The 13,609-nt window shown below is 32.9% G+C and overlaps 1 pseudogene; it reads right to left on the reverse strand.

The window, feature by feature from the left end:
* Nucleotides 1–437: 437 nt before the first annotated feature.
* LOC110774218 (beta-glucosidase 12-like) lies at nt 438–5,572 on the reverse strand (annotated as a pseudogene).
* Nucleotides 5,573–13,609: the final 8,037 nt, after the last annotated feature.

Raw genomic sequence — 13,609 nt, forward strand, 5'->3', positions numbered from 1 at the left:
GTCTATGCAAAAGCCTTATTACATCCAATTTAAGGTTTTTTTTTGGATTTTTGGAGTTATGTGAAACCATTTTGAAACTTGAGGGGTGTTTGTGTAATTTCTAAGATCTCAATGGGTTTTGTGAAAACACGAAAAACCTTAAGTGGTGTTACTATAAATAACTCAAATTCGAGACAATCAGTCAAAGGACTACAAACAAATGAGTTTCATAATTATGCATATGTTGACACTCATCAAATGACTAAAAATCAATGTTTAATTTTACAAGGGGGTTGAATGGAATTTTTATCTTATACAAGGAATAAAATTGAAATGATTGAATGTACACAAATTTGGAATTCAAATTTTGTATGTATACAAATTTGGAATCCCTAGTATTATTGTACATACATAAAATTCACATTATTGAATTAAAAGACGAATATGATCTGAAGTTTTCAATACTGCTTAAGGAAACTTTTGAACCAATGCGCCGAGAGTTTTGGGTGCCTTTTAAGCATATCGTTGTAATCTACATGGGTGATACCAAATCGAACAGTGAATCCTGAACTCCATTCAAAGTCATCTAGCAACGTCCATGGAAAGAATCCCTTCACTTTGACGCCATTGCTAAAAAGAAATTAAAGGAAATTAAATATTTAATGTCAATAATATGAATCAATAACTCAAAATCTAAGGCTACACCATATACATATATATTTAAATATTATAAATGAATTTTGTTAATACACTTACTCAATAGAACTTTGAACATAATAAAGGTGGCGATTGTAGTAGTCAACTCTATTGGTATCATTAAGGGCTTTGACAAGTCATAATTTCGGATCATTCAACTCATCCACACCCACAATATATAATACATTATTATGTAGTTTCAAATTTAGACTTTGTACCACTTGTGCGTGTTTTACACCAAACATATGTGAAACATTGATCATGCAATTACTTAAGGCTAGAAAAAATTACCATTTTCGGTAATGTAAATAATTGGATTGTGATACTTTTTCTTTGTGTAGAGTAAAAGATCTTGAATTCCTCGTGGATAAACATTTAACCATTCCGAAGCACCCTGCACCAAAATTTGAATATCTTTAGATTTTTAGGAGTCACATTTGTAAATGCAAAATGATTAATGGTCGAAATCATAAAGGGTTAATCTAGTAATTTGATGTGTGCCTTTGGACTGATGGAGACCCCATTACTCTCAGCTGCCACAACACATATGAATATCGAAATCTAATTAGTCTATGAACTTAAATTGCTTGAATTAAATTCTGAATTTGTACTCGCATGAAAGTTTAACGCCAGCATCTGTTGTGTAGCTTGCGTATACCGAGTTATTTTGAGGTGCATCACTTGCATAGTAACCCGTATAGTAATTTAGTCCAAGAAAATCAAATGAACCAATTAGCAACTTGGATTGTTCTTTCGTGAATTTTGGTAATCGGTTTCCGACAAGAGATCGCATGCTTTGCGGATAGTCACTACTAGTCAATGTCTTATTAAACCTATAAGAATGTAAAAATTTCAAGGATTAACTTGACATTATATTATATATATATGTATTGCTCGCTAATAAGTAGTAAATATTATATTCATAAGAAAATTCGAAATACACTTGCCATCCGAACATAAAATCCAAAGCTCGTAATGCAGCATTTTAATTTTCTTTTTCTTTCGATAAGGGCTCAAACCAATATGACACCAGTATTATCCCTATCACTCCATTTTGAGACGCCTGCATAAAAACATTTAGTTTGTTTGTTTTAGAGTCACAACAAGGTAAAGTAGTCGCTCTCTTATTGCAACAAATTAATTAATTGTACCTAGTATCTATTTTTGTACAATTTTACGGCAGCTGCATGAGCAAGGAGCTGGTGGTGTGTTACCAAATATGGTTCAGTAGCTGAATCTCCGCCGGTGCAGTTTAGTTGCTGCCAAGTTGAGCATCATCCTAGCGCATAGGACCCCGTTGCATAACCATTGTAATTGAAGGTATATGGCTCATTCAGTGTGCTCCAATGCTTTACTCAATCACCAAATTCCTTATAACAAAGCTCTGCGTAATCTTGAAAATGATTGCTGTATATACACATTTCAAAATGTAAATGTCATAATTGTATTTATTAATTAAATTATCAATACGATTCAAAGGACTAATTTCTTCACTTACACAATATGAGGGCTTAAGAAACCACCATATTCATCTTCTAAAGTTTGGGGAAGATTCCAATGGAAGAGTGTCACAAATGGCGTTAAACCTATAAATAGCATCATCAATAAAAGCGTGTTATAAGTTTGACAAAATGACTTCTTTTTATGAGTGCATGTAACTCTTATTGTATAAATTATTGATCTTGTAAGGTGGGATGACTCACCATTGCGTAAGAGCTCATTGATGAGATTGTTGTAATATTTGATTCCTTCCTTGTTCACTCCTCCACTTAACTTTCCATCTAATAATTAAAACGAAACCAAAAAACAAAGAAATAAGTGCACCGATACCATTTGAACTGAACTTTAAAAAAGTTGGACTATATGTTATCGAACTTGACCTTCGACTTCTATTTAATTTATGTTTGAAAAAAAAAATTATTTTTGCTTAAGTTATTTAAATTAAGTATTTTAATTGAAACAAAAAAAGTTTGTTATATTATTCGGTAGACAACTTGGACACATTACTTAAGCGAAAACCATGAAGGCATAAATATTGACGATTGGTCACAAATGAACTTACTTGGTAACAATCTTGACCATGAGATAGAGAATCGATAAGCATCCCACCCCATATTCTTCATAATCCCCACATCTTCCTACAGTGCATAACAAAAAAGAAATTAGATAAAAATTATCGACAGCTTATCTTTAATGTGATGAGTTTTCTTCATGTTTCAAAATTTAATATGTGCACAATGGGTCATGAACCTTATAGCGGTTATATTGATCAACAGTGGTATCTTCATTGCTGCCATCATGAATCTTTTCTGCAATTAATGATAGAAAATTTATTTATTTAGAGCATAAGAGTAGAAGTAGCACCAATACACAACAACAACAAAAAAAAAAAAAGGAGCAATAGTCAACCTTTTGCCACTAACTAATTGGTATTGGTGACAATGGCATGGTTGGTCAATACTTTTGTTTACTTATAGGTTATCACTATTATTTGTGACTAATCTCTCACATTCTAATATTTTGGTGACAGTTGATTTAAATATAATAAATATAAAACTAATTATTGTGATTTTTCATGACTAATATTTTATTAGAGCCTTGCTAATAATTGTAATCCAATAAAATATTCGGTGGATTAGCCACCTCTCGTTCTCTCTCCTCAACCTCTCGTCTCCCACTCATCAAACAAATCGAAACTTACCCCTTTTCTTTTGTAAGGTCTTCTCTCCCAAAACAACCCAGCAACCCCTTTCTCGTCTGATTTTCTTTTTAGATCCGGTGGTTTTCACCTCCATTTTTTTTGGCTATCTCCTTGCATTTGATAGAGTTTGTTATCTCCCAGTTTTTCTAGGGCGTTTCTTTGGCTCTGGGCGGTCCTTTTAGATCAAATCTCAAATCTGAGATCTTATATCTCAGATCCGAGAGCTGGAGTAGGACTTGCTTCAGTCATGGCTTTCCTTGTATTTTGTTTTCTGTATAAGCTTTTTTTTCTACTTTTTTATATATTAATATATTCTTTGATATTCTGTGACGCAGGAAGATCAAGTTCTGCAGGGGCGGTGGAATTGCTAGAGGCGCCTCTATTCCCAGGTCCTTTTAAATTTTTTTATTTTATTAATATACTCTTTGTAATTCGCCTTTTCTATTTCTGAGTTGTAAAGATGTTGTTTTATCTGGGTTGGGGTTATTCATTTTGTTGAGTACAAGATTTCCATTTTCTTAGATTTTATTTTATTTTGATCTCCCCTTTTCTCTTTCTTTCCTTATTTGAACTATGCCCGTGTTCTACCTCTAACTTCTTCTTGAACTATGACCTGTGAACTACTATTAGTTCACTACAAAAAAAAAAAGGCAATAGTCACCTTTTTAAAGTAACAATAATTGTTTTGGTGACATAGGGAAGAGCTGCTGGCAGAAAGCTGCCCATCTATTTTTACTTGGCTTTGCTGCTCCATTTCGCAAGTTTGTTTTGTTTGTTTTCATTTTGTTTTCCTTCTCTTTAGTGTTTATGGCCTTGAATGAAGTTCTGTTTAATGTTTTTGTACATCTCCAATTGCAGGCTTGAATTACTTTTTGGGTGGGACATCAAGAAATAACAGGTAGAACTTCTTTGATGTATTGCCTTTTCTTCCTTTTGTCTTGCAGGATTGCTTCTTTTTTTTGTTTTTTTTTTCTATCTTAATAACTTGTGCTGGGCTCCAAGAGTAGATATCCCATCATCTCTTCGCTGATTTACTGAGTTTGGCTGCTTAAACCTTGTGTATTTCTTTTATCCCACAGGTCCTTGTGCGTTTGAATTATTCTTCAGGTTTTTTTAATGTCAGTGATGGTCTTTCACTTGAGAGCAAACTCTTTTTTTTTGTTTATTTCCCTCCTAATTATTTTATATATCTAGTTAGTGATGTTTGTGAGGTATCACAATGTTTGTCCAATTTGCATTTCATCGTTCTTTCTCCAGCCAGCCATCGAGCGAGAACACCAACAATGATCAGATTCCTTCACCATAGACAGATGAATGGTTGATGCTACCAACTACAAAAGAAGAGGGTGAGGTTGTAATTCCTTAAGCTTGGATATCTACTAACTTAGCTAATTGGAATTTGGATATATATAATATATATATATATGAGTAATGCTATTTAGACACACAACATTGACCACCTTAGCTGACCACCTTATGTGGCAATTGATGTGTCATGCCATGTCAATTAACGAATGTTGCCATGAGGCCACTTACTAGGAACGCTAGGGTTTTTTTAATCTTTTCTGCAATTAATCAAAGAAAATTTATTTATTTAGAACATAAGAGTAAAAGTAGCACGATTTTGTTATTTTAACTAATTGATTATTTGATTGGACAAACCTGGATATTTGTGGGTGAACGTATCCCAAATGCTTGGACCTCTACCACCTTCTTTTGCAGCACCTTCATACTGAAATACACAAGACTCAATGAAGAAGATGTCAATATTCTTGCATGGATCGATGCTTGGTTTGAATTTGAAAGAAAACCCTAATCAAAACTCAAATTAAAGCCTAGAAAAGGACTTGGTAAGATCCAGAAGCTACACCAAATATGAACCCTTTTGGAAAACTGCTCCTATTGAGAGAAGCAGTGTCAAAATGTGTGGGTGGAGCTCTAATATTAGCTTCACTATTTGTGAAAGCAAAGCCAATTAGTAGCAGTATGCCAAAGAGAAAAGAACGTAATTGCATTGCCATAACTTGAGGTTTTTTTCTTGTTGTTGGTAATAATCTTGAGAAGTATAAGTTGGCTCTGGCTGGCATGCTGCATGGCCTTTATATAGAGGAGGAAGTACGTGCTGCGCATGAGAATAGTAAACACACATGGGCATTGAATGGGTTTGAAGGGGCAACTACGTAGAATGTCATGGTACAAAGGGAAATGGCAAGTTTCATATTTGGATGAGTTTGTCTCCTCCCAAAACTCAACTGCTATATATATATTCAAACACGCAATATTATAATATTTGGTGCATATGGGTGAGTAGCTGCTAAGTCTGATTGAGTCTCCTAATAGCCATTTGGGTCAAACTGTGAAAAGAAATTTGACACAGAATTGTTTTCTTCACAATGTAAATTTGTAGATTGTTTAAATTCTTGGGCATAATATGTGATTGATGTGGTTGTTGTAATATTAGATTCCTACCTTCCATATTTATGGTCAAAGTAATGACATTATAACCGTTGAAAGAAAAATAACGTAATTAACAAAGTAATTGTTATAAAACTAAGGGAAAATTGTAGAGAGAATTGGGAAGTAGAGAAAGACAATAGAAATTGTTCAATCAACTTGTCTTTCTCATCTTGATAAAACCTCTTATTTATAGGCTTACAATGGTAAGAAGACATTAACAACTCATAAGTTACAAGCCCATAAATATGGTATTTAGTGTATAGGTTACATAGAATTAGAAAGGGTGAATGCTAAGAGGTATGATGGTCATCCACCAACTCATGCATTTACAACACTCCCCCTTGGATGTCCACCATACAATTGACATAGTTGCCTCATTAAAAACCTTGCTAGGAAAACCCAGTGGGACAAAACCTAAGCAAAGGGAAAAAGAGTGCAACATTCTTCTGGATCATTAATATGGTGTTGGACGTGCTTATACTGCCTCGTTAAAACCTTGATAGGAAAAACCCAGTGGGACAAAATCTAGTCCAAGGAAAAAGAGTACAACGCACATATGTCCTATATGTAGAAATTGTTGAATCTTCCCCCTGATGAATTACTCCCCCTGATGAGGACAAACTTGAATTACTTGAAGATACAACACAAATGATATTGATATCTCATTTTCCTCCGACAAAGCAAGCTTTGATAATGCTTTGTATAAAAACTTCTTCAATATCATCACTGGAGGATGTATGTGTGTCATTCCTTTGAATCCATGTTGAGGTTAGAGTAATACCAAAAATATCTAGACTATTTTCACAAATCCTTTCATATTAACAATTCTTAAAATAACATCATATTCTATAATATCATAATAATATAAGCAAACTCATACATTACCGTTACGAGGACAAAAGTATAAAATTACATGATGTAATAAGCTATTCATATAAATTTTTGTATACTATGCTAGCATGTCATAGGCTCTTCAAGAAACCTAAATATTCTAATAACTTCTTTAAAAATCTGAATACGTTGCAACGATATTGAACTTGATCTTGAACTCATAATTCAATCAAAGTACTCACTGAGGCAATTAGATCACTTTCATTTCATGAAAATTGAGTATAGACATTGAGCTTCAAGCTCCTTAACTTCTTAGAGATTTTCTTTCAATAATTTATATAATGTATGATATTTTACATCTCTCAGAATTTATTCCTATGTATTCTTCAAAAGATCGCTTTTGGCGATATGCTTAACTTCATAATCTTTTTAGATTTTTTCATCTCAAATTCCTTTATCAAATCAGGAGAAGCCTTTGTAAACTCTTCAAGAGTTCTAACAAAATTCTTCATATATATACTGCAATAATGGTAAACTCATTTCCAAATTATTTATATATCCTTTTTGTAATAGATATTCATTGAGACGATTATACCATATTCTTCCACAATACTTTAATCCACACAATGATCATTACAAGCCGTCATATTTTAAATCATTTGCTTCAGGCATTCTGAATCCTTGAGGAATTTTTATACACATGAATTTTCCATAAATATGCATAACATAGCTGCATATGTTTACCATCATAATCCCATATCTTTACTGGGAAACGTTGTGCCATATCATCAAGTGATTTATTTCACTTCATCTCAAACACCAATTTGGAACATATACATTTTTATATCCTTTTGGTGTTTTAACTATAGGTTCAATCATTGCACTTTTTCCGGAAATATTCAACTTTACTGGACTGCCACTTCCAGTTGGCCAATCTTTATTTACATTTGTCGACAATTATAACAAGTGGTGCAATATCATCATGTATAGCCCTTGATAACTTTAGTACGTACTATAAACCAATATATCATCAATTCATGATCCCACAATTCTCATGTGCATGCGCATGCATAATTTATAAGCATCTCATTGCTTTCATTATTTCTGGTACCAGTGCCACTTCAGAGGCTTTCATTGTCACTTCATGGACAAATATCTCTTTTAAGACATATAATTTATAGAATGTGGATCATAACCTCTTCTAGAGTGTTATTTTGAGTAGGGCTTAAACTTTGCAATTAATCTCCTCTTATGAGGAATTAAGTCTTTGGAACCTATAGATCTGTCATGCTTCAGGCATCCAACAGCTTTCATGGGGAGTTCAATTTTTGCAATTTATAAATCTGTCATGCTTCAGGCATGCAGCAAATTGGTTATTAGTAGTTACTAACTTTGTGTCTGTATTTGCTTATGGTCATTTGACTTACAATCCTTTTTGTGTTTGAATATGCTTCTGGCATTTATCTTTTATACCAATTTGTTTGATGAGATAGTAATAAATGTATTCCATAATCATCCACGTCGTTCTTTTATTCTTTCAGGAACAACCAATTCTCCCCCTAACGACGGGAATTTTGGTCTCATCAAAATAATACCAAGAATGTCATAAGTATTGTCCTTCGGGGACCTTAATTCATGTCATAAGTATTGTCCTTCAAGAGCGTTAATGCATTCGGCGTGCATAATATTAATATTGACATGTTAATGGGTTGTCCTTCTGGGATTTTAATCTATCCAGTGTATTATCAATGTATTCAACTTGCAATCTTCAGAATTTGCATTGTATTTAATCATTTAGAAATAGATACATATCAGGATGATTCAAGTCTTTCCTCTAGAATGGTCTTTTGTATATAATCCAAGTCATTCTTCTAGAATGATATTTTGTACATAATGCAAGTCGTTCTTCTAGAACACTCTTTTGTACATAAAACATGTGGTTCTTATGGAACGATTTCTTGCATGCCATTCTTCCGGAATGGTCTTATATTCTCATTTTGTGCTTTGAACTACAGGTTCAAATTAAATATAAAAATAATTAAAATTAAGAACCAAGGAACTTGAAAGTTCCAATTAGAATTTGGTTACAATATTTTGATTTCATTGTGGAAAACATGATAAAGATAAAAGAAACAACGTTTGATTCTGAACTTCAAGTTCAATTTACATCTTATATATGTTATACCAGAACTGCAGGTTCTTGACAGGATATGAACTACAGGTTCATATTAATATTAATCTCAATAAAAATGATGAACTTTGGATATATATTAACATATATCTGGAACTGCAGGTTCGAGTACACATATCAAATTTAAAAAGAATATTTGGTTTTGAACTTCAGGTCCAAATTTGTATTAATATGATATTTTTCAAGGTAATAAAATAAAAAGATAATAATATATATATATATATATATATATAGAAAATATGAAATCCAAACAATGTTGAAACTTCAAGTTCTTAACATGATTTATATTTTTCAACCCATATTCATAATACATATGCACTTGTTGAAATATCAATTTGGAGGTTGACACAATTAGAACTTCAGGTTCTAGAATTTACCTATTTTAATGCACATGTGGCCGAAACTTATAGTTTGGATTAGACTTAATAAGAACTTCGGGTCCTAAGATATTTGAACTTCGGGTCATATGAAGAACTTCACATCCTTAAATATAAATTATTGAAATGAAAACAAATAACTGAATATAACAATAAAATAAAATAAATTGTTGGAACTTCTGGTTCCAAGTTAGGGAAAAATCAAAGAATTCCAAGTCTTGATTTACTTTCTGAGAATTGCAGAACTCCAAGTCCTTATATAGATATTATATGGATTGAGAACTAAGAGACTTCGGGTCTTTATAAGAATAATTTAGGGACTTCAGGTCCTTGCATAAAATAAAAATGAAACCAAAGAAAAGAACCAAGTAAAAGTAAAATACAACAACAACAAAAATATTACAATAAAATAAATTGTTGAAACTTCTAGTTCCAATGAAAAAAGAATCAAAGAGCTTCAGGTCGTCATTTGTCTTTTACGAATTGGGGGACTTCAAGTCCACAAATATTTATATTATAAGGATTGCCTTTTAAGAACTGGTCCTTACATTGCCGTAAAATAAATAGTTGAAACTTCTGGTTTCAATAAAAGTGATTGAAGAACTTCTGGTCTTTTATGCCTCTTGAGAAAAATGAGGAACTTCAAGTCCACAAATAGTTATTTTACAAGTATTGATATGGGATATCTTCTTGTCCCAATTAATTGAAAATGAATTTAGGAATATGTAAACCTTAATTGACTGTAAATATAATATAGTATGCACCAATAATTTCCTCATATCACTTAAAACTTTTGGTTCTATAATTATCACATTTGTTCAATATTTAAACTTCAGGTTTAAATTATTATGATATGGACTTCAGGTTCCAATATCTGAATTAACAAAATCCCTTTTTCATTCAGGTACATGGTGCTAAAGTTGTTCACAATAAATTGAACGTATAGTGGGATTACAGCTCAAACGAGACTACACAGCTTATGAGTGTCTTCAAATTTATAAACCATAACGGTGAGAGAACCAACTAATATTTGGTATTGATCAACGTGGTTCATGTTAACATTTAATCACCTTTTCACTTTGTGAACCATAAAATTATATATGTACATACACATATATAAAAGGATTTTCTTGCCTTTTTAGATGTATAGAAATTGTAGCTTCTGGCTCATTCCTGTACATGTATAGAATTTAGGATCTTCAAGTCCTTCATTAAATATATTGAGGATCAAGATCTTCGGGTCTTAATTCCCCCCTTTTTTTTTTCCAGCTCCATCATAATACACATAGAGTGTAACCTATATTATCTTTTCGTTTCGTATAAATGGGCATTGATTGCTTCTGGCAATTATGATTTCAGTTATATATATAAAATAACCGTAAGTATCAATATTATATTACTATTGTAAAACGAAATTACCAAGAGCAATGTCGTGCTGATAACGTGTTATAAAACTAAGGGAAAATTGTAGAGAGAATTGGGAAGTAGAGGAAGACAATAGAAATTGTTCAATCAACTTGTCTTTCTCATCTTGATAAAACCTCTTATTTATAGGCTTACAATGGTAAGAAGACATTAACAACTCATAAGTTACAAGCCCATAACTATGGTATTTAGTGTATAGGTTACATAGAATTAGAAAGGGTGAATGCTAAGAGGTATGGTGGTCATCCACCAACTCATGCATTTACAACAGTAATGACATTGTCATTTCTTATTGGACTCTAAATATGCAAAGGATGAGTTTTCCACCTATGCTAGCTAGAGACTTGTTCCAGCACATCTGAAAATTATTATCAGTTCTTCACGTTCTTCTTTCCTCTAAAATTGAAACTTACCTTTCAAAATATTTTTTTAAATATTTTTTGAAATCTCCTAGAATTTTATATGGAATCAGTGTTATTATTAATTTTGACATGCATCCACATGTAGAATGAATTTATTTTGTTAAGGCAAAAAGTCATTTTAGTCTTTGTAGTACTTTTCCTACTAAGGCCCCTGTAGTTTCAATTCTAAGCAACACAAGGACAATCCTCAATTTGTTGTCAAATTACTCTAATATGAAAGGGCATTTCGTTCTCTCTCTCTCTCTCTCTCTCTCTCTCTCTCTCTCTCTCTCTCCCTCTCTCCCTCCGTGGCTAGGGAATGGTTGTAGAGGGGATGCAAGATTGGACCGAAATGCCCCTCTATATTAGAGTAATTTGACAAAAAAATTGGGCCTTGTCCTTGAATTGCTCAGAATTCAAACTATAAGGACAAAATTTATCAAATTAAAACTACAGTGGCCTTAGTGGTAAAAGTGGTAAATTAAAAGGCCCAAAAATGACTTTTTAAATGCTAAAGCACCGCAAAGGACCCACTAGTGTAGTGGTTTGGAGTATTTACTCCCTCAGGCAAGGTCTTGGGTTCGAGTCCTAACATCAGTGTAGTGTGTGTGAGTTTAGTATGTTATCGCCCCTCTCAAAAAAAAAAAAAAAAAAACTAAAGCACCAGTAGAAGATGGATAGTGCACCTCCGTAGTAATCCATGTGTTCGGCTTCTTTGTTTCTCTTTGTTTAAAGCTCAAATTCTCTATTGTCTACAATTCTTCTTCTCATATTGTTGTCTCTTTTTCTCTTTCATATTCCATCTCAATTTCACATCTTACCATTATGTACTAAAACATTTGAAATTCTCTTTCTTATTTTTTGGATGCCTAGATTTCTGCGTAATTCAAAATAAAATCAAACATCATGACTCGAATCACTTAAGATATTTTTGTCTTCGTTAAGATCAATACTCTAAAACACTGTGGCATGCTACTTCCTTTCGCATCGTCACTCTAAGCTTTTGGTTTTTTTATTGCTCCTTTGTCTTTTAGACTTGTGCTTTTGTAACTAGTATCCGTTCCTCGCCCTGGTTTAATGATGATATTACTAGATTGACAACAACACAAAAAAAGAAAGAAAAAGGGGGAACCTCTATGATGATCTCTAACCCATCTAAGCATTGTTACCCCCTAAAGAAAAATACAAAGAGAATAAAAACTTCTCTATCTAAAGCTTACAACAATATCCTCCTTTCTCTCGTCATAGACTCAGTTCTTGATTATCATCCTTTTTTTTTTCTTTTCAACTTTTCATAATTGTGTTCGTTTATTTATTTGATCACAACTAAATAATTAGATAATTTCCAATTTGATTGATTATTTTTTGGTTAGGATGATGTTTTATGAGATTCTAACAAGTAGACAATTAGGGTCATTGAAGTTGAGTCTCAAGTTCGATTAGAGATTAGTTTGCGCATACACGCTCGTGATTCGAGCCGTACTATAGCCTCTGAACTTTGGGCCACTAAATTTCAAAAAAATTGTCACTGTGGTATAATGGTCAAATTACAATAGAACTTAAACGAATAGGTGAAAATTCAGGGAGTTATTTATCCTAACACCCCTCCGAGGTTTCTCATGTTTTCACAAAACTCCTTGACGTCCTAGAAATTACACAAACACCCCATCATGTTTCAAATTGGTTTCATATAACTTCAAAAATCCAAAACAACCTAAATCCTGATATAACAATACTTCTGCATAGACTAGAATACCCCTCATGGTATTAGAATGCTGTTTGGTTAGAATTGTACCGTAATCTCTACCCAATATTATACTAGTAAAAAGAAAAAAACCGACCCATCAGACACGCATTGTACGCTTGCCCCAAGGAAAAAAAAGACGCTTTACTTCATCCTCTCCAATATGTTTCCAATCACAACCAAAAAAAAAAAGAAAAAAAAAGAAAAAGGTCAATCCTAATTCAAACCAAAAAATCAAACTAGAGCAACTTCTTCACAATGGCTGGGTACCAGCTTCTTTGTTTGCTACAAGGGTTTTGCTCACAACGTCTTGACTTGGAGCAGGGCCTTGACATCCTATTTCTTGCCTTGTTGGATTAACTCTTCCCAACTTAAATCATAACGCAACAAAGCAGAAAGATCAAGGTGCAATGAGATAGCAATATCTGAGAATTCTCTTTTCAAAGCAACAAAGGATTTTGATGATGGAGCAGAGATGGAAGAGATGAAGATATGGAAGAGAGGAAGCGTCTTCAATTTTTCTCATGGAATAGTACGATGCGTCTTATGATTTATTTATTATTATTTTATTTTTGTTAGGGTTTAGGGATTAGGGTACGACTGTATCGAAACAGCTCTGATATCATGAAGGGTATTTTAGTCTATGCAAAAGTCCAATTACATCCAATTTTAGGTTTTTTATTTTATTTTTGGAGTTATGTGAAACAATTTTGAAACCTGAGGGGGTGTTTGTGTAATTTCCAAGACCTTAGAGGGTTTTGCGAAAACACGAAAAACCTCAAGAGGTATTCGTATAAATAACTCAAA

This window comes from Prunus avium, chromosome 2, assembly GCF_965620075.1.
Source record: "Prunus avium chromosome 2, drPruAviu1.hap1.1, whole genome shotgun sequence".
Taxonomy (NCBI): Eukaryota; Viridiplantae; Streptophyta; class Magnoliopsida; order Rosales; family Rosaceae; genus Prunus; species Prunus avium.